This window comes from Strigops habroptila, chromosome 1 (assembly GCF_004027225.2).
Source record: "Strigops habroptila isolate Jane chromosome 1, bStrHab1.2.pri, whole genome shotgun sequence".
NCBI classification, from domain to species: Eukaryota; Metazoa; Chordata; class Aves; order Psittaciformes; family Psittacidae; genus Strigops; species Strigops habroptila.
Genome location: NC_044277.2, coordinates 104,034,213 through 104,055,161, shown reverse-complemented (window position 1 = coordinate 104,055,161; position 20,949 = coordinate 104,034,213). Strand labels below are relative to the sequence as shown.

At 40.4% G+C, this 20,949-nt stretch overlaps 1 protein-coding gene across 3 annotated transcripts in view; it reads left to right on the top strand.

The window, feature by feature from the left end:
• Nucleotides 1–20,949, top strand: part of PRKAG2 (protein kinase AMP-activated non-catalytic subunit gamma 2) — a 228,903-nt gene that overhangs the window by 16,802 nt on the left and 191,152 nt on the right. The window lies entirely within an intron of this gene.

Here is a 20,949-nt window from a genome sequence, read left to right as displayed (position 1 = left end):
GCATGAGAGAAAATAGCAGCATGGTCTCAACAATGTTCTTCTTGGATAGTCCTTCCACTAATGGAATCATTAGTGGATAAACTCTACATTTTTATGGGAAAATGGAGAGCTTCTGCTGTCTGAAAAGTTGAGCCAACATTTATTCATAAACATAAGATTTATAGCCTGAAATGAATGGGAAGTAGAAGATGTTATTCAGCTGTTCTCTTTGCCCTTTTATTTAGCTAGTTGATGTTAAAGGTAAATACTAATTAAATAGACTTCTTTTAGTTGGATGATGATTAATTATACATTTTCCTTATATTTTTTATGTTTTTGAGAATGACTGTATGTGCTCTAAGCTATGCAGAGGCAGGAGGATACATGCCAGCATTTTTCTTTCTAAAGTAATACCAGTAATTCAAAAACTGCGATTACTTCAATTCTTTTTCCTGTATTGTGTACTTGGAGTCCTGGCTCCTTTCACTGTGGCAGACCTGTGGAGGCATCATCAGCTGTCACGCAAAAGTTGCTGTTAAATGAACTTTTCTGCTGTTCAGCTGTAAAACGCTGAAGTCATTAAAAGAAGAAACATGCCTTACTTAACGGCGCACAGTGGTGGGCTAGTCTCCATTACTTGGAAAGGCAAAAATGCTTTTATCCAGTATTCATCAGCTGACCTGGTGGACCTCAACCCATAGTTACCAAGGCAAAGCAAGCTGCTATTCATCAGTTGGTTTCATTAATGCAACCATCTTCCTATCCAACCACAATGCTGAATAAAACATGTTGCCTTGCAATGCCTGCTTAGTTACCTAACATGTTTTATTTTCGTGGTGTACAGTGCGAGATAAAATGAGTGAGTGGTAACTTGGTAAGCCTTAGTAACTCATTCACTTTTGATGTCTATCTGCCTATAATCTGAGATCTAAAAATCCAAGAACAACAGATGACTAAAGTTTACTTGAAATACCATTCACAAGATTAATCCTTGAGAAAAAAAAGAAAGAAAAAGTGCTAAGAAGCCTAGTAGTTCAGAGAGATGGGATTTTCCAAAGAATTTAGGCACATTAGGTCCCTTTGCAGTATTTGAAGATCCTACTCGTCCGCTTGCATCAAGATGTCCTTAAATAGTTTGCAAATTGAGCTTTACATCTTTCAAGCTTTCAAGATGCCATTCTTTCCTCTTTGCTATTTATACTTGCATTAAAAAACAGAAGCTGATTTTCCTACTTTTCCATTCCCAATAACATTCCCTTGTACCTGATAGCTAAAATGGAAAAAAAACCCCCAAACCAAATAAAAAACCCAAGTCAGAAGCTTGTTTTTTATGGAACAGAGATTGAAAGTAATACTAGGAAGTAATTTGGGAAGAGATAAATAGCAGCTGTTCTCTTGATGATAAAGACTGAAACTAATACTGTGTGTGTACAACCTTAGAATCATAGAATAACAGCTTGGAAGGGACATTAAGGATCATCTGGTCCAAGCTCTAAGTACTTGGAGTTCTGGCTCCTTTTTCTGTGGCAGACCTGTGGAGGCATCATCAGCTGGCATGCAAAAATTGCTGTTAGATGAACTCTTCTGATTTTCAGTTGTAAAACAGTGAAGTCAGTAAAAGAGGAAACATGCCTTACGTAACCATGTTTGACTGAGAGTGAGCAAGTATTACATATGATGAAGACTTAAGAAAGCAATTCCTTTTCTGTTCCCTTCTGATTTTCACTGTAACTTGAAGAAAAAGTTGCAATCGTTTAAAAATTGAGAGAAGTTTTTGTTTATATATATTTTTTACCGTGTAAACTTAGTCTTGTGTAGTCTTGTGAACTACTGTAGGCATTCGACGTGTTTAGACTCACTGTGGATAGTTATTTCAAATTTACTTTCAAATAGAAATGTTTTAAAAGGAAAAATATATTTCACTGCCATAATCTGCATATACTTTTTGTCAGCATGTTTATGAAGCAAAGGTATTTGGGTTTAAAGGTATTTGGGGTTCTTCGAAGTTCTGAGTCAGCGTCAGTATTGCTTTGAGGACTGCTGCTAGTTGAGGTCACTGGAAAGAGACGGGAGAATGCAGGGGAGCTCCTCAGATTGTGAGAAGCTCATGGGGTAACCAACTTAGTCTTTGAAATTTCTCTATACATATCAACTGTAAAACAAGCTTCCAGCGTTGTCTGTGTTTGGGTTGAAGTAACTGAGGAAGAGGTACACATGCAAAAGCGAAGCCTGGTGCTATGAATGGCAGTGATCAGTATAGGCACTTTAATGGATGAGAGTTGGAACACACAGGCTGAACATCTGGGGGCATATATCTGGGCATCACCTTCTCGGAGGAACGGTAAGATCTAATTACTCTGGAATTTAGCAACAAAATGGGAAGAAATATTAAGTATACACTCTAAAGAAACATCCATTTTCAGAGAAGGTATTTTTAAGAGTTCATTTCCAGAGAGCAGTAGGTACCTTTGGCTATGTTTTATGATCTTGAATATTCTGTGCACTTGACTAGGTTAATTTGAAAAACATGTAAGGCCACAAATGCAGAGCCGGTGTGTGTGAAGCGGAGCTGCACTGTGTGCAGCTGTTTACTGTAAAGTGAATACATTCAGCGTGTGTGTACAAGTGGGTACAAGCTGGCAAATTGCTCTTGTTGCAGAGAAATGAACTGTGATGGAAAATGCAATAGATACTTAATGATTTCAGAAAAACACCTCAAACCCAAACAGATTATGAATATGCTTCTGCCTGATGTTAAATCATCTGGATTTAGTTTCTAGCTGTACGAAGATGATTTTCAATTTCATATCCTCTGTTTTAATGTCACAAAACAAACAGAACAAGGACCTGACTTTGTATCTTGACCTTTAAACTGTTTTTATTTCTGGTGGGGTTGGGCCTTTTTTCGTTTACAAGACTAAGTAATTTGAAGTTCAATCACCTGTTAATCACCAATCACCAGCTTTCTTCTTCCTTGTCTCTGTCTGCTTCCTTGCATACAGCTACTGCTGCAGAAGGCCTCCAAGTTATGTCATGTCAAATAATGCATGGTCTTCAGAGCTCACTGGGGGAGAGAAAAGTCTGGGAACAATGTGAACAGGCACAGCCAGACACTTCCACTAATTGTGGATGTGGATGATGGAATACAAAAGCAGAAGGAGGGAGGGGGGAATGGAAATGTGTCTTGGTGTGGAAACGGCTGTGTAAAAACAAATATGCCTGGGCTTGCTCATTGGGAACGTACATGTTGCACAGGAGAACTCCCACAACAGGAATCCTCTGCTTTAGTCTGCCCCTGCCAGATAATTTTAGAAGGTTTCTTTTTTTATTTATTTACCTCTAGAGGCTGTCTTGGCTATTTGGGGATGTGGACTTCAGCAACCATGAATTGTAACAGGTAGCAGCAATTTACTGCTGTGCTAGCTTGAAATTGCCTGTTAATTTTTGGTTCTACTTATTTTCTTGCCTAAATATTGGGAATAGGAAATTTAAATGAATTAATTATTAATGTAACATGCTAGTAGCAGTTCAAAATATATTCTGCTGAGTTAAATATCTAAGTGACTCCCATAATGTGTCCTCTAACCAAAAGCAGGCTGAAGTGCTTTGCAGATCAATTATGTAGAATAAATAAATTAGAATAAAATGACATATTTGGAGGTTTTTATTCATAATGAAAACCAGAAATTCCTCTCAAGAACTGTTGTGCTGAAATATCTACACTGCATTTTGCTTAAACTCTGAAAAAAATCAGGTAAAGACAGTGATGAAGGGATGACCATTTGGTAGGGTGAGCCTCAAAATGAAACATTTATCCTATAAGATGGGAGCTATATGAAATGATGAGCAACTGAAAATGAAATTAGTAAAGTTAGTGAGATTCATAAAGTAAAATGAGTAGATTTATACTTTGTTACACCGTGGAACTTTAGCCACACAGGGAAGCTACCAGCCCATGGTGGGATTTATCATCCCTCGGCGATGAAAAGACTCTTTACATCAAGCAAACAGAAAACACAAGTGATATGCGGGGCACTTGCATGTTCATCTGTGCCTGAAGAATTACCATACTTACTTACACTGAAGAGTAGATATTTCTGAAGTGAAATGCAACAGCTGCAATTATAGTTAGCACGATGGAACACAATTGGAAAACAATCCAAATACTTTATCCATTTACTAAATGAATCACAAATGTCTAACTGAACCTACTATTATTAGTATTATTATTAACACAAACTATTATGGAGGCAAGAGGAAAGAGAATAGCCAGCAGAAACACCAATTTGTTGATTATATAATGGGCCTATCGTTAGTAACTTGATTATGCCAATGCAATCGCTTTTTCTCCAAGACAGATACTTGTTCCTACCAGGGCTTATTGATCTTGAAAAGCAGTCTGATTATTCCAGAGAGTGTTTTAAATGGAAAACGATAACAGAGTTAAGGAAGGTGGAAAACTATTTACTGGTAGAAATATGATTACTGATAGCATTGCAGAAAAGTGAGAATGCAGAAAGATAGGATGGTTTACCAAGGACTCAGATTTATACCTTTTTAGTTAAAATTGTGTAAATTCAGTGTTGTGAAAGTTATCACAAAGCCAGCCCTGGTCCTGGCTCAGAGCGCAAATCAAGTTCATCATATAAAATTCCTCACAACAGGATTGGCCTTCCAGCAATTACCATTGAAGATACTTGCCATTGTAGTGTGGAAATCCAACTTCCTGGCACTGGGCTGGGAACTTCGTTGCACAATGATCTCCTAAACATCTTTGCTGACTAAGACAGATTTTTGCATGTTGCCAAAAGATCTTAGTTTCTCAGTCTTCTTCCCAGTCTTCCAGTCTTCACATTGGATTTCTCTTTATTATGTGTTCCTACTTTTGTAATCCTGTGATTTCCGAAAGCCATGAAAATTATATTCCTTTAGCAGTATTCTCCCAGGCAAAAGCACTAGCTGCTATCTCTAGACACGGTTTGTAAACCTCATCACAGTCACAAAATACAAACACCACACAAATCAGTCTCACAGAGTTCCATGTTGGGTCTTTACGGAAAGGAATTTTAGTTTTGTTTACATCCCTGAGACGTGGGCAAACTTTAGCAATGAATATCAGGGTTATCAGAAATTTTGGTGACTTTGTACAAGGGTGGGATAGTTAATGCTAACAGGAGCCTCAGGGATCCTGCTGTTTCACAGAGGATACCCACCATTAGCATTTGAGGGGATTTAGAGAATATTGTTCTGGCTTAAATGACCTGTTCAGCGCAGAGCAGGGAGCGGCTGAACCTGCTGGAAGATTTCCAGCTGTATGAGCTGCTCACCACTAGATATGCTGGGTGTGATTCCAGTGTTGCTTGCCTTAGAGGAAATATTTTCCTTGTCATCACTGAAATCGCTATTATTGGTAGGGTTGGAGCTGGAGGGACTATTTCTGCACAAGATGAAAATGTCAAGATTTCATTACGGCTCTCCACAGGTTAGAGAGGTGGGAGAAGGAACCACACAAAGCTTGTGAGTGTATAAAGTATAAATGAGCAAAGTATGGTGTACTGGTAAACACTCGTCAATGGGTACCAAAAGATCAGTATTTTTATTTTCAATTTTGTGATAATTCAATTTGACATATATCTGAGCTTCTGCTGGACATTCTGCTGAGAGCTTTCTGTCCCTTTGCAGACAACTTTTACAGCACTGCTTACCACAGATCTTACCACATTGAACAGGACTGTGCAAAGTGCCTGATAAGAGATCTGTGATGGAGATGAGAGAGTGAAACCAGGGTAGAGTGGTAATATAGGGCTATGCTATGATTCACCCTCTCTGCTATTCTGATTGTGCTATAACTGTAATTCTGTAGCTGTGGTTTCTTCCAGCGGTCTAAACAGGCAGGCAGGTAAGAGGTTGAACTGACTGTGAGCCAGAAAACCTGAAATATCTCTGTGAGTACTGGCAAAGTGCCCAGATCAGAATAAATACGTTCAGCCTTTCTCTTTCACATCCCCTTGTAAAGACAAAATACAAAAAGACCAAACAGAATTCTGACAGACCATATTTTGTTTAAATAGAGGTCTGGTAACTATATGACATCAAGAGACAGTTGTAAGTCCAAGTTCTGTACTTTATATGGATTTATAGCAGTCATTTGCAGAAAATATGCCTTTGTGCACAGGCTGAGGATTTGTAAATTCGAACTGTTTTATTTATGTTTGCATAACATAGGAGGTTTTATATGCGTAGTACATATACTTGGTTAGATTTTTTTTTGTTAGAATCATCATGGTGATTTAGTTAATGTTGTTTTCTGAGCATCATGCCAGAGCTTATCGCAATCTATTTAATAGAGAAAACCCTTCTTTTGTCTGTCCTAATTTGCACACAAATTCCGAGGAAGGCTTGACTTTTCCGAGAAGCTTCCAGAAGTTCCAGGAAAGGTTCATTTCCATATGGAAATTAATTAAACGTACCTTAAGAAGTTCATAATTTCCTTTCCAGGGTACTCTTGTTATTCAGGCTTTTCAGCACTGCTGTCCATGAGTCTGACCCTGTGTTATTTTACAGAACTGCTTAGAAAAGGATCTGTTTTACCAATGGAGGGACAAGACTCACTTCCGATGGCTGGAGCTGGAGTCCTTGGTCTGGCACATTGGCTGGGCTGCACAGGAGGTTCTAACTTTGGGGAGGAATTTAATTATATGTTCTGGCAATAGCCTTAACATTTGCTTGCTCTCGACTTTTTACTGTTTGGAAATTACATGAAAAGCAACGGCAATGATTGCAACATATTTGTATATTTTATGTATAACTTCAAACAGAATTGGTATGAGCGTTCATCTCAGTTAAGTCTCTTCCAAGTATATGTATTCATTAAGCTGACTATAGAAATTCAGTCAAACATAAACTCAGGTATTACTAGTAATTCATTAACAGATTCATCTAAAACTTTGTCCAAAGCTTTAGTTTCTGAATCACGTTGTGAACGTCTCATTTCCTCATCAGTCCAAAAATACACAGTCAATTTGGTGGTTAAAGTCAAGTCTAGCCAAACTGCTGGCAACCGTATAACCTAACCACAAGCTTGCTTTATCTTGGATCCAGCTGTGCTTCTCTTTCCACGTGTCAGGACTGTAGAGGAAGAGGATATCCTTGAAGTCTGAAACTTGAAAGTCTTGACCCTAACACCGTGATGGCTTTGTTCTTGATCGTGAAAGGAGCATGTAGCCCAGACCAAGCACTCACTCCTCTGACCTTCTGGCAGTTAGTTACTTGGCTGGGTACAGAGTATGAGGAGTAAACTGTGGAACTGATACAAATCTTGTCATACGAAAAGCTCTGAAGTGCTTCAGAAGTAATGTTTTGCCATATATGAGTGACATAGAGATAGATCTGGAACAGAGATCAGTAAGTGTTTCACTGGTGCTTAGCAGCACTACGAAAATTTATGCAGGAATTCAAGAAAATTATTTCATCTGGAATAGCTGATAGGGAGGTTTTTGCCAAAAGATTGTAATGTGTGGAATGGAGTTTAGAGTCAAAATTCATTTTCTAAAGGAAAGTGTGAGGTCTTGAATGGACACAAGTGGTTTACTTCTCTGTGTCTAGAGAAAAACATGGTTTTGTTCCTTCCATGTAAACTCACATGCCTTTGTAGCACTTTGCCTGCCTGCACTGGCCCTGGTTTTTAGGGGTTCCTAGTGAACCAAGTAGTATCAATGCTGTCATTACTCTGAATCCAAAATGTAAAATATCACCAATCATCAGACTGTCAATTCTCAGCTACGTGCAAGATTCTCATATTCCCCAGACTCATCTTGTTATTCATATGCTATTCAGTTTATCCTCTGCAGCTCATAGCTCTTATCAGACAAGAGTAGCCTCTAATATCAACCTTCTGTGCACTCAGGTTTTCACTTACACCTTAAACACAAGGAGACCTGCTTTATTTGAACTTGCCAAAGAAGTGGACTCTTGGAGGACATCCAGGGTTTTATTGCTGGGGTATTTGATCCAAGTATTTGTTTTAAAACTCTCCTCAAAAGCAAGCCTAGTGAGTCAACATAACGTAATAAGCCTAACACACTGCCCTTCTCCATCTCCTTCCTTCTGCACATTTCAAAATGTTTGGGAGACATGGTTAATAATACCTACATTGCCCTGGAAGTATCATTATTTTTAATTTAAAGCTTAGAAAGCAAAAATATAAAGAGTAACTAACCCAAGTCTGTAGCAAGCTGGAAAGTAGAGCTCAATGGCTGCCTAGTCTCATACGTAAGCTTAAAAACGCATTGTGCTTAAAGCCAGGCTGTTCTAGGTAATTCAACACTGACAGATGTCTTGGCACACTGTATTCCTGATTCTGCACTGACTCTGTATGGAGCTTTTCATATAGAAGATCAACTATAATGAGGCTCCCTTTGGCCTCAGGAGTTTACTTGTGATGAAGTCTGTTGCCAGACTCCTGCATCAATAGATTTGCTGCCTTCAGTTGAGGATGAAGTCAATTTGACCCAGTTGAGACAGAATCAGATAGTACCGTGTGCCTATGGCTCCCCATAAAACATCCCTTCTCTGCCATTCATTGTTGTTAAGGCTGATGGAAATAAGCCAGTGTTAAATAAGGGATGGGAAAGTATAGCGTTGCCTTAAACTGAGTACAGCTGCTCTTTTGTTACTGGAGTTGTATGCGAGGGCAAGCAGTGTTTTGGCATGCTCTTGGCTCCATAAAAGCACTGCTGAGGCAGCAACGGAAGTTACTCCCACTATTTTAAAAGACAGGTCACCAGACTCCCAAAGTTACAGCAGCTGATCCCTCTGGAGAACTGGCTGTTCCCTAAACCCTGGGGAGAGCTGAGGAAGAGCATATGCTACAAAGGGCTCCCTCGCCGTGGGAACTGTGGTTTGAACCTGGAAAGCTAGTGACAAATCACTTAAGCCTTCCCCCAATAAGGGTCTGTTTTTTCTAGATGTGATAAAAGTAGTTTTCCAGGTGGCTGAAACAGGTGAAAATAGGGACCATGGTGGTTAAATGCTAGAAATACCAATGCTGTATAATTTTGTATTCCCTTTCCCATCCATTTCAGGAAGTTTGGTGGGGTTGGTTTGTTTGTTTGTTTTTCCTTTCTCTGTCCTCCTTTACTTGTATTTTCACTTTTAAAGCTTTTCCTTCCTCTTTCCGAGCTTCTCTTTTCAATCTATTAAAAAAAATTTCTTTCAGATACACAGAAATGGTGTTTGCTTGCTTGTTTTTCCAGGCTATTCAGTAGGTTACAGAGATAATTTCTACTCGTTGGTTAATTTACATAGGTAGGATCATCTTGATTCCTCTTTGGAGTTATTACGCAGGTCTTCATCAAATCTCAAGGCATTTGAGACTCTTATATAAGCAGATGATACATTTTTATGAGTTGTATCCCATGTTTGTCATGTGTCTATGTATATGGGTGTGCCTTCATACACCCATATTTCCATGTGTATTTTTGCATATAATCCTTGCAACACGTCTTGTGTAAGGTTTTTGAGAAGGACCAGAAGAATGGCATTAGAGAGCAAGGTCTTCTTGTGACAAGTTTAGTATGTTTTGATGCAGATTTAGCAAAAGAATATGGTTGGTGTACTCTGTACACTGAAAGGGTCACTATCTGACATATAACCACATGTTGTGTACCAGTCTCTTTCCAAATTTGGAAAGCAGTTCAGAATTAACCTTTCTGAATCATCCTATATTTTTATGTTGACCCTCACATTATACATAGAATGACTCCTTTCCAGATGTCTGCAGCCCTTCCTGATCTTCCAGTCATTAGACATCTGAACTGTTCCTGTTCTGCAGATCTGTCAGCTATTTAGTCTCCACAATAGCAGCAGAACTTCTTGAGATGAAAAAAAAATGCTAGAAATAATTATTATTCCTTCCCCTTCTTGCTCTAGAAGATGGATAAAGGAAGAAGGAGACTTCTTTAACATGCCGTTTATTTCCATTTCCTGTTCCTGTAGGAAAATCCTGTAGACAGCCCCAGCATATATTCTCTGTAATAAACTTCATCAGTCTGAAAAGTAGTGATGTTTCTTCCCTCCAGAATCTCACTGTTTTCCCTTCCTGATTTCCAACCTAAGTTTATTCAGAGTTTCCTTTTTCTAATTGCACCCACAAAGTGTCCTTTATCTCATTTCTCCCTTGTTGGTGTTTATTTACCTTATGTAACTTTGCAAAAGGATCACATAGAATCATAGAATCATGGAATAGTAAGGGTTGGAAAGGACCTTAAGATCATCTAGTTCCAACCCCCCTGCCACGGGCAGGGACACCTCGCACTAAACCATGTCACCCAAGGCTCTGTCCAACCTGGCCTTGAACACTGCCAGGGATGGAGCAGCCACAACCTCTCTGGGCAACCTGTGCCAGTGCCTCACCACCCTCACTGTAAAGAACTTCTTCCTTATATCTAATCTAAACTTCCCCTGTTTAAGTTTGAACCCAGTACCCCTTGTCCTACCACTACAGTCTCTAAGGAAGAGTCCCTCCCCAGCATCCTTATAGGCCCCCTTCAGATACTGGAAGGCTGCTATGAGGTCTCCACGCAGCCTTCTCTTCTCCAGGCTGAACAGCCCCAACTCTCTCAGCCTGTCTTCATACAGGAGGTGATTCAGCCCTCTTATCATCCTTGTGGCCCTCCTCTGGACTTGCTCCAACAGCTCCATGTCCTTTTTATGTTGAGGACACCAGAACTGTATGCAGTACTCCATGCACTCTCAGCTGTCAACTGTACAACTAAGCAAGCCAAGCTCTTTTAGTCACGTCCCACAAAAGAGACTCCGTGTTCCTCTCATTGTCAAAATAGTCTTTTGGTGCACCTGTTCCCATCTGAATTAACCTTTCCTGAGTAGGTGACCAGAACTATAGACATTATTCCAGATGAGTTTTCACAGTGCTAATATATATATGTGTATTACCATTTAATACCATGTATATATGGTATTAAAGTTCTGGAGGCTTCCTGATGCATGCTCTAACCACACGTGCTTTATCCGTAGCAGCATTACAGTGACCACTCCTAGTTAACCTTTCAAGACAGGTACACTTCAGTTTATCTCTATCCAACTGTTGAATGCTCACGTTTTAGACAAAATTATAATCTATAAGTACATAGTTTAGGGTTTAAACTAAATTCATTAAAATAAATAGATTAAATTAATCTCATTTCTCATCCCTAACTTGTTGTTATCCAGTCCTTCCTGTGAGATATTCTGGTGCTTCTGTTAGGGAGTGAGCCCAGTAGGTTGGTGTCATCACCAAGGTATCTAGCTTAGTTTACACATACTGAGGTTGTTTAGCTGGGTTTCAGTAAATTGTTTTATGCAAAGAGTATTACTTCTCTTTGCACTAGGGACTTGAAATTCTTTGTCCTCAGTGCTGCCTGGGATGCCAGCAAGAGAGAGCACAAGAGACTCACCCTTACTCTTAGCTCTGATAGCTGGCACTTGAGTGGCCCAATGTGGCAAAGAGAAACAGGAAGAGGGTGTACAGGGTGCAACAGAGAGTTTGCTGTCTACAAACTAAGTCTTGAAAGAATTCACCAAGAAACTGAGGTCTCTCCCACAGCTGCCTGGCTTATCCCTAGGCCAGCGTCTCACAGAGATGGCACAAGACAGACCTGTGTTACTCCATGAGACCCTACCAGATTTCATGGTCTTAATGACAGTGACAGATCTTTTTGATTCAATATTGTTGTGATTATTATTTTTTTTTTAATTTGACAAAGAATTTGTTCTTCTCACTTTGTCTTTTTTATTCTTAGCTAAAACTTTGCTTGAGAAACTATTCGTCTGAGGGCAACATCTGTCAAAGTTTGTTGAGTTATGGCCCACTAAAACAGATATTGTATTTCCCAAGTATTTGTGTAGCATTTGCTATAGGTTGTACAGTCTGTCAGTCTCTTGTTGCAGAATTATGAGTGAAAATATATCAGTTTCATGCAGGAAGATAAACTAATTATATGACCAAATTGTTAATACAGTACTAAGCATGTTTAATTAAGGCTATTTCTGTCATGCTTGCAGCAGTTGTAGCTGTGTAGAACCTCAAATTTACAGTAGAGAGTGTGATTAGGCCAAGCAGATGGGGTAGATGTTTGATGGTTTGGCTAAAACAACAGGACCTTTGGAGCTAAGCCTGCTTATACTTCGGTCTCCCTCTGTTTAGAGTAACCTGCTTTTCACACTTGTTTTATTGATAGAGTATATAGTTCTGGAAAGAAGCTGAGCTCAGTTGAAGCAGAAGTTGCTCAGGTGCTGCTTCAGGGTCTTCTCCAGCTGGCTTGAGAAGCTGGTAATGCTTGGAATATTTCTTAAAGCCTTGTTTCCTTTTTGTTTCTGCTACATTTTATGAACTCTTCTTATTCCCTGCTTCCCTATCTCTTTTTTTTTAAAACTTTCTTTTGGCTATCTGTTTTCTCTGGTCTCTTTGAAGGATATGAGCTGTCCCTTTTCAGTGGTGATATTCAAGGGAAATAAAAGGTTAATACAAACCTTGGGCAAATAATCATTTGTTTCCAACAGTGCTACCAGCTGAATTTGCTTTCAGCTGCATTGTGTGCTGAAAACTGATGACTTACAATTGGCTGAAGCTGATGTGGGGTCAGAGCAGCTGTGGTATAGTTGGATGGCAGAAACTTGCAGAAACAGCTGGTTTTGTTAAAGCTGGAAAAGAGTGTAATTTTCTCCCCTTCTTGTGTAAGTAGGTGCTCTGAAGGTTTTCTTGTGCCGTTAGATACCTGCTGTGAAGCAGCAAGATTTCAAGAACAAAGTTGTTTGCACGTATGTAAACTAATGTAGTGAAATGTTTAAGTAATTTATTTGGTAGTGCTTATGTATTAGTAAGGATTTTCTTTCTTTCTTTTCCTATGGATTTAATGCTTCTGGAAAAGTTGCTGGATTAACAGCCCTGGAGTAGGCCATTTATCCAGAGAGCAGGTGCTACTTAGCATTACCTTGGCTCACCTGCCAATCTAGATCCCCGTGAGAGGGTGCTGGAGTCCATTTCAGTGCCTGTTCACCCCACCATCATCCTATGGAGGTCTGAGAAGTTACGCTTTGCTGAAAGCTGTGATAGTTTTATGTCGCAGACTGTGGATCATTTGAAATTCAACCAAGTACAAATTAATCTCATGGCAGCGAACCTGATTTATGAGGGCACTCTCTGGGAGGGCTGGATGGCATTTGCTGTGCCACGGGAACTGTGTCTCTGTGGCTGGTGATTTTGGAGAGAAACCAGCTGCGGCTCTCTTGGCTATATTCCTACCAGCTCCTTTTTCTGCTCTGCTGCTATTAGAACCAATGTAGTTCTACCAGAGAGTATTTTCTTCTGGGAAAATGTGTTTTTTATACTATTACCTAGAGTCCTCTCATCTATGCTACCAATGTTACTGCTGCTTCCCCTGGGGCTGCAGCACAACGTCAGTGTGTTGCCATAAATGCTCAGTGCTTCGTTGTTTCCTTAATCCATGCTGACTCCGTAGTTTCTGGCTATTATCAGAAAAATGCTCACCTCGGTAGCAATTGCATATGGTCCACTAGACTTCATGTTCTTGCCTGCATCATCACATGAACTTGCATTAGAACTGACTAGATCTTCCCGACAAAGATAGGAGAAAACAAAGGGGAAGGAAGAGTATGAGTGGCTCTTCTTATCAGGAAAAGAGAAAATTTGTTTTCACAGACTAAACTTCTAGTGCTGAATGTCATAAAGAAAGAGATAATAGAGCTGCTAAGTGTTTGAGAAGGGTTGTGGAGACAAAGTATGCGCTCCAAGGAGGATACAGAAGACAAAACAAAGCAAAACCAATGCAATTATGGAAAGAAAAATACACACCTCCCAGAGGAAGCTTAGCAGAGAAAATGGGCAACAGGCAGCAAAGTTATGATGTCTATATTAAGGAAACCAGGGCCAAGAGAGGAGGCTGGTGAAGATCATCCTCCAAGTAACAGTGATAAAATCCATAGGCAACAGAAGAGAAATTTAAAAGGGTGAGGGGTCTCATTTTCCTTACTTTTGTCCCAAAGGTTTTGCTATAGCTGCACTGCTTGGAAGAGTTCACAGAATCGTAGAATGGTTTGGGTTGGGAGGGACCTTACAGCTCATTGAGTTCCAAATCCCCTGCCACAGGCAGGGACACCTTCCACTAGACCAGGTTGCTCCAAGCCCCGTCCACCCTGGCCTTGAACACTGCCAGGGATGGGGCAGCTACAGCTTCTCTGGGCAACCTGTGCCAGTGTCTCATCACCCTCACAGTGAAGAACTTCCTAATAGCTAATCTAAATCTACCCTCTTTCAGTTTAAAGCCATTGCCCTTTGCCCTATCACTATATGTCCTTGTCAAAAGCCCCTCTCCAGCTTTCTTGTTGGCCGCTTTAGGCACTGGAAGGTGCTCTAAGGTCTCTCCGGAGCCTTCTCTTGTCCAGGCTGAACAAGCCCAACTCTTTGAGCCTGTCTTCATAGGAGAGGTGCTCCAGCCCTCTCTGGGGTTATTGCGTCAGGATGGCGTGTTCCCATATAAACTCCTCTGGCTTACATTGATTGGTAAGAAATAAGCTTCCAAGGCCAAATGTGAAAAATATTTTCTACCAATGTCGTTATTTCCTGAAAGAGAAAGAAGTATACGAAATACCAGAGAAACATATCTGAGACAGTGTCTTTCTCAAATAAAGGTACTGAAGGACCAGTACATGGGTTTGAATATTTAGCCAGGAAGCCTAAATCACCTTCACAAAACATTATAAGCAAGAAAGAAATTTTGCCATGTCGTAAGATTAGATGAACAGGCTGAAATAGAGGTGGCAGAAAATGTGATCTTTGCTCTTGGTTAAGTAGCCAAGGGGCTACCCATGGAAAGAGAAACTCCCAGGAAAAGCTGTGATGAGATACCTTCATGTTCCCGACAAATCTGAGAACTCTGTAAGAGTGAAACAGTCCAACCCCCCTGCAATGAGCAGAGACATCTTGAACTAGATTAGGTTGCCCAGAACCACATCCAGCCTGGCCTTGAATGTCTCCAGGGATGGCACATCCACCACCTCTCTGGGCAACCTCTACCCTTTCTTCTTGCTGTGGGTTTTGCTGTATTTGCCATCTGAGTTTCTCCTGTGCTGGGTTACACAAAGCAGGGCTGCGTCAAAACAGAACAGTCGACTTGTTATTAGTAGCTTGTTTGTTTGTCCTCAGGCCTATTTATAAAAACAGCCCCAGGCAGGGAATTCTGCCAGCAGCCCAACCACTAAACAATTACAGATCTTTTCTCGGAGCAGTGTTCAAATCTATGTAATAATTGAGCAGCAAACCCCTCACTTGCCCCTCCTCACATGTGTGTGAAAGTAGCCAGTTTTGTGTGCAGCACTTTTTTTATTTTTTATTTTATTTAAAAAAAAACCCCACAGTCTCAAAAAGTATCCGTGTTAAATTTTGTATTTTTATGTGCATTAAGTTACAGGGGTCACTGTCAGTTTAGTGAAACCAGGCCCAGTAAGATATGCAGAACTCAAAAGGAAGTCAAAATGATCAAATAAATATTAATCAGAAACTATATATAGGCTGCAAGCCCAGTCAAGGAATCCAGGGGACTGGTACTCACAAAGGGCCAGGTTTTTCAGCTCCCTCTTGCAAGGTTTAAGCAAAAAAATACAATGAACCCCTTCTGCAAGAGAGAAAATTCATTTCATTCTGAAAGGCCACAGTAATATCTGGGTTTATTGGTGGTATGATACTTCAAAGATTTCAATTCCTGACTGTGGTAGATGGTTGATTGGTTTTGCATGGTTAGTGTTGCAATGCAGATGAGATGCACTCTTTAATTTGTGCATGTAGAACGATGGGGACCAAATGAGTCCCCTGGTGGCAAAAATATGCTGGAAGTACATTAGGATCTGGCTTTTGGTTTTGTTCAGACTGCTGTAACAGCACAGCAAGAGGATTTTGTGAGAATAGCGTGTTAAACAACAGGCAGTAAACAAGTCTAGTAAATCTTATGAAAAGTGGGAAATGAGATTCACAAATGAGACTATGGGGGGGAGCCCAATCCAATGGAGACTGAAAACTTTGCACAAGGCTGGATCACTTCTTGGTACAAAGTACAAACGCCATGAACCAGAACATCTCTGCTTGGAGAATGTGCATTTGTTAACCAGATTAGTTGTATTTCAAGGATTTGAAATGTTCTTTTGGAACTTGAAATGTGTGTCTGTGTTTGCTAGATGTGACGCAAGGTTTTGACATTTTTGCATTTGATTTATAACTTAAGCCTTAAGAAAGACCTAGAACTTGGGATTTAAGTCCAAATCACTTAGAACTTGTTAGATCTGTAGATACATGTATATATATAGATGGGTTTTTTTAAACTGTTATTTTGTTATTATTTTGATTTGTTCTTCCTTGGAGGGAAACCAAAGCAAACCTGCCTGGCTGCCATGGAGAGGTGTGGCAGGGACAATCTATCCCTCAAATAATTTAGTCTCGGATTATATAAATACACCCTTGAAACATTTAATCCCTCCATTGATGTCTGAAGATTTAGGCAAATCCTGAAGTAGCTTAAAAATAAGAATCTCTGCATAGGACAAGAGTTGGAAACTCAGAAACCTCATCTCCATTTCCTGTGTACACATATTTCTGGAAAATGTGCTCTGTTTAAGGTATGACAGAGGCAGAGTCACTGCATCTCCAGTGCATACAGCTCACATACAGCAAATTGGAGGGATATGGAACATGGATGGTGGAAGCCCACAGCATTGTCGGCTGCTCCTCCCACCCAGCAGCCTGGTAATGTGAATGAGAAAGATTGTATTTTAGGATGCATACGCTGTCCTTGTTCACTCTTCAGGTTAATGGAAAAAGACTAAAGATGTCAAATTTTGGATGCCATCACTCAAAAATGAACTCATGCAATATTGAAAAGTATATATATATGTCTTGAACTAGAAGGTGAGGGAGTTGGAAGGAGTTTGTATAGCACTTGTATAGCCTTTCTTTTCACTTGTTTACTTTGTCATGTGCAAGCTAGTATATAATATGGGACTAAGTGACCTTTTCTTCCTCCTCCCCCACCCTTCCTTTCCTTTTCTTCTTAAGAATTTAAAAATGGGGAGCTGAGCAGAAATACAGCTCTCGGTTCCTCCTTTTTGCACAGAGCCCTTGTTGGATTGCCCTGATCTCTCTTCCCTCCAGATTATTTAGCCACTTGTCTTTACATAAAGGGTTAAGACCTGATGTTGAAACCAGTCTCCTGTTTACAATCATTGCAGAACTGTACTATGGAAATTTCCATCTGCGGCAAGATTAAAAAAAAAAAAAAAGAAAAAGAAAAAATCCCTGCTGATTTTGTGAACATTTAGATCCAAATAAAGAAATAGTGGCTGAATCAAGCTTGTTAATTCTGATTAGCGCATACAGTGTGTTCAGCCAAAGAGAGCTAAGCTAATAGCCCCCCGTCCTCTGAAGAAATTAGCTTGCTCTGCTACTGCAGCCAGCAAAAGTTTTTCAGTTTCAGCACAGGAACCACAGTTTTCACTTGCATAAGAACCTAAACTGCTCAACTCTGATAATCTTTGCATTGGGGTCTTCTAAAGTGCAGTGCTTCCTTCTCTAGGGAGATACACTCGAGGTAAAAAAATATTGCCTTTGTAACTGTTGCTAGCAGTGCGTTAATTTTTCTTGTTACTTGGCTCTTTCATTTGTTTGGGCAATGACAAGTACAAGGATGCCAATGCTTTTGCAGAGTAGTGTTCAGAGTGCAAGATGTCTGTGTTAGATTTAAGTCTATGATTTGATTGTTATAGGAAGGAAAAAAAGATTTGTGGATCCTACAGGCCTTTTGAAGAAACTAGGCAGTTGCTTGACTTCTCTGAAAGTAAGACCAGTGCTGTCTCTATTTCTCATGCTGTGTGTTACACATTTCCAGGATCACAAGGGGTGTAATGTCACATAGAATTTGTTGAATTTTTCCATATCAGTTCTGAACGGGCACTAATAAAGCAGCTCTCATCCTGCACCAACAGCCGCCTCTCTTGCTCGTTCCCAGACCAGCACTGTAACATAGTGTCACATAGTGTTCTTGTGGAGCACAGAAGAGTAAACTGCATGTATATAAAACACTGAAAACTTCAAAACTTGCATTGAAGACTCTGGTATTTTCTATCAACCCCAGAGTTTAAATTATTGTTGCTGTGTTAAGTTCCTGACAGTAGCAGATTACAAAAAGCAAACTTCATGACAAAATGCAGAGCTGGGAAGAGGTTCTTTCCCAAGTCGATGCCTCTTGGTTGTGTACACATCAAGGTTTGTCACTGGGCCAGTCCAAGGAGGAGCATTTGATATGTTTGTGAAACGATATTGCTGGTCTGTGTGCAGCTGAGAGTCAGATCCTGTTCTTGTGTGGTTCGTGCTCAGTGCTCACTTGAGCACGCTTGGACACTGACTAATGAGCTGGGCCATCCCAGCATCTTTAGGCTGCTGTAAGTAACTATGCGTTTTTTTCATGTGAGCAAAATTAAGGGTGTTCCACTTCCTCCTATTTTGCTTTTAGGACAAGTTATAATTAATCTTCTCTTGCCATTGTAAACCTCAACCCAAAGTTCTGCGTGAGCAATAATAATCAAGGATAATAATTCAACACTATAGTGATTTGTATTTGCAGAGTCCTTTACAAGCATTACAGTGTTAACTGTTGCAGCACTTTTGCTGTACACAAGCATTACGCTTAGTTTTTAGCTGGGGAAACCCCTTGCTGAAGTGCAGAGCTGTGTTGAAAGCACAAGTGAAACGAATGGTGGCATTGGGATGGATTCCAGCAATGCCTTTTGCCAGAATAAGGCAAGATGCCGTGGGTTTACCTGGCAATGGCGAATATGTGATAATACATAACCTCTATACTTGCTGGGAAGAGGAATTGTCCCCAGACAGCGTCTGAGAGGCTGTACCATGCGTGTTTTTAACTCTGCACTGACAGCTGCAGATGATCTCTGGTTGAATAGCACAGAAGGTGGCTGGCTCTCTCTGTTGCTGTGTTGGTTATGTGTAGAGGCGTTGGCCTTGTGCTCACCAGTTCATTGGTACAGAGCACACTGGAACAGTCAAGCAGGATTTGCCCAAGGGAATGAGGAAGCACTGTAAGAATCAGGATCAGAATTTGTTTTTAATCTGACTGCCTTTAGGCTGCCAGAATCCACATGAAACATTATCTGTGGCACAAGGAACACTTCAGTGGTTGCTTGTAGGCTTTTTTAATCAGCCATGGAGTTGTTCCCCTTGTAGCATCCTTGTGGTAGAGGCAGGTGGTCATTAAAAAGGCGAATGTGCATATGCAGATTAAATACTGATATCATTAGTACTTCCACCTCAGTGCTTACTTGAGCCTCACAGGCACTGCCCTGGTCTCAGGGTGCTGTTCTAAAGCTACTGTATGTGAGGAGAACACCCTTGTGCCATTACTGAAGGTGGAGCATGGTTTCTCCAGCTTCACTAGTGGTGGAGAAAGCAGAAAAATGGGAGGAAGGCTTCTGTGCTCTTAGCTATTCCTAAAGCTGTGGCTTGAAAAAACCGGGAAAATCTGTTTCACAGCTTTATTTCCAGACCATTCCATTGTTTTTGCTTGCAAACACAGTCTTCCTAATTTGTGTAGAAAGAAAAATCTACAGTGGAAGAGAAAATATCTTAAAAATGAGACAATACCCATACACCCCTCTGGGGGAGATCACAAAGAGTTTTCCAGGCTTTATTGTTGAGAAATGTGCTTGTAAGATACATCTGGCTCTGCATGCATGGGTTGTGTGGTAAAACATGGGCACTTCAGATTAGCAGTGAAATCCTGGCAGTGGTCAAGTCAGTGGCATTTTTGCAAGTGATTTTAATCAGAGCCAGAATTTCACCCCAGGTCTATAATATTGTGTAATCTCTCTTTGAAGTCACGTGGATTTTTAACCAATGCCTTATGTAGTACCAAAACAATTCACCATCCACCCGATACTGTCTGTTTTCCTGCGTAACCAAAACTGAACGTTCCACATGTGTTTTTCAAAAACAGATGATACTGAATGTTTTTTTTTTTCCTTTTCTGAAATATGGGATATTTGTAGAGTCAATTTGATGGTGTGGGTATATTTTTCTTTTAAACCCCAGCTCTGGCTTCATGGCTAACCATGCGTTAAGCTTGAGGTTGGGATAAAGACTTATGCAGGTCCCTTCCAGCCTGAACTTGTGGTCCTGTTTTGGATCTTAGAGAACTGCCTTTTAGACTCATTGGCTGTTTAAAAATCTGATACGCTGCTGAAAATTCAGTTTGTCTCCTTAAAATGGATATAATTATTAACGACGGTTCCAAGTAAGAATTTCTGAGTTTAGGTGCATATTTGAGGCCCTGTGGCCAGGGGCTGGCACTACTGAAACCTGACAAAATTCCATCTCCCGCGCACATGGCCCCAGAATTTCATTCTGTCATCAAAGCAATATCTGGGGGTTTTAAGACTGCAGTTTTGAGCCTTAGGAGCCAAAAGAGAGAAGGTGAGATGGAATCACCTTCAGTACTGTAGTCAAAGGCTTCCGTGTCAGAGTGAATTGGAGGAATATCACACAAAAAAATTGAGGCCAGAACTCCTGTGGTGCATTGAAAGGGCTTGTTTCTTTCAGATCATCAAAGATGTGAATCTTTGCAGGTTTTCAAGACAAGACTGGCTAAAGGCCCGTGCAACCTGGTTGGAGTTCACTTTTGACCCTGCTTTCAGCAGGAGGTGCGTCTAAAGACTTGGAAGTCCCTTCAACTTTTAATTGGTTTATGACCTTGAATCATGCACAAATCTCCTTGAATAAGCATTAATAGATCCCTGTTAAATGCAGACTATAAGTTATCAGGTGATAATACATCAAATAATCTTTCTAGTACAGATTGTTTTTAACTCCTGTACACATGGAGGACTGAAAGCTGGGGT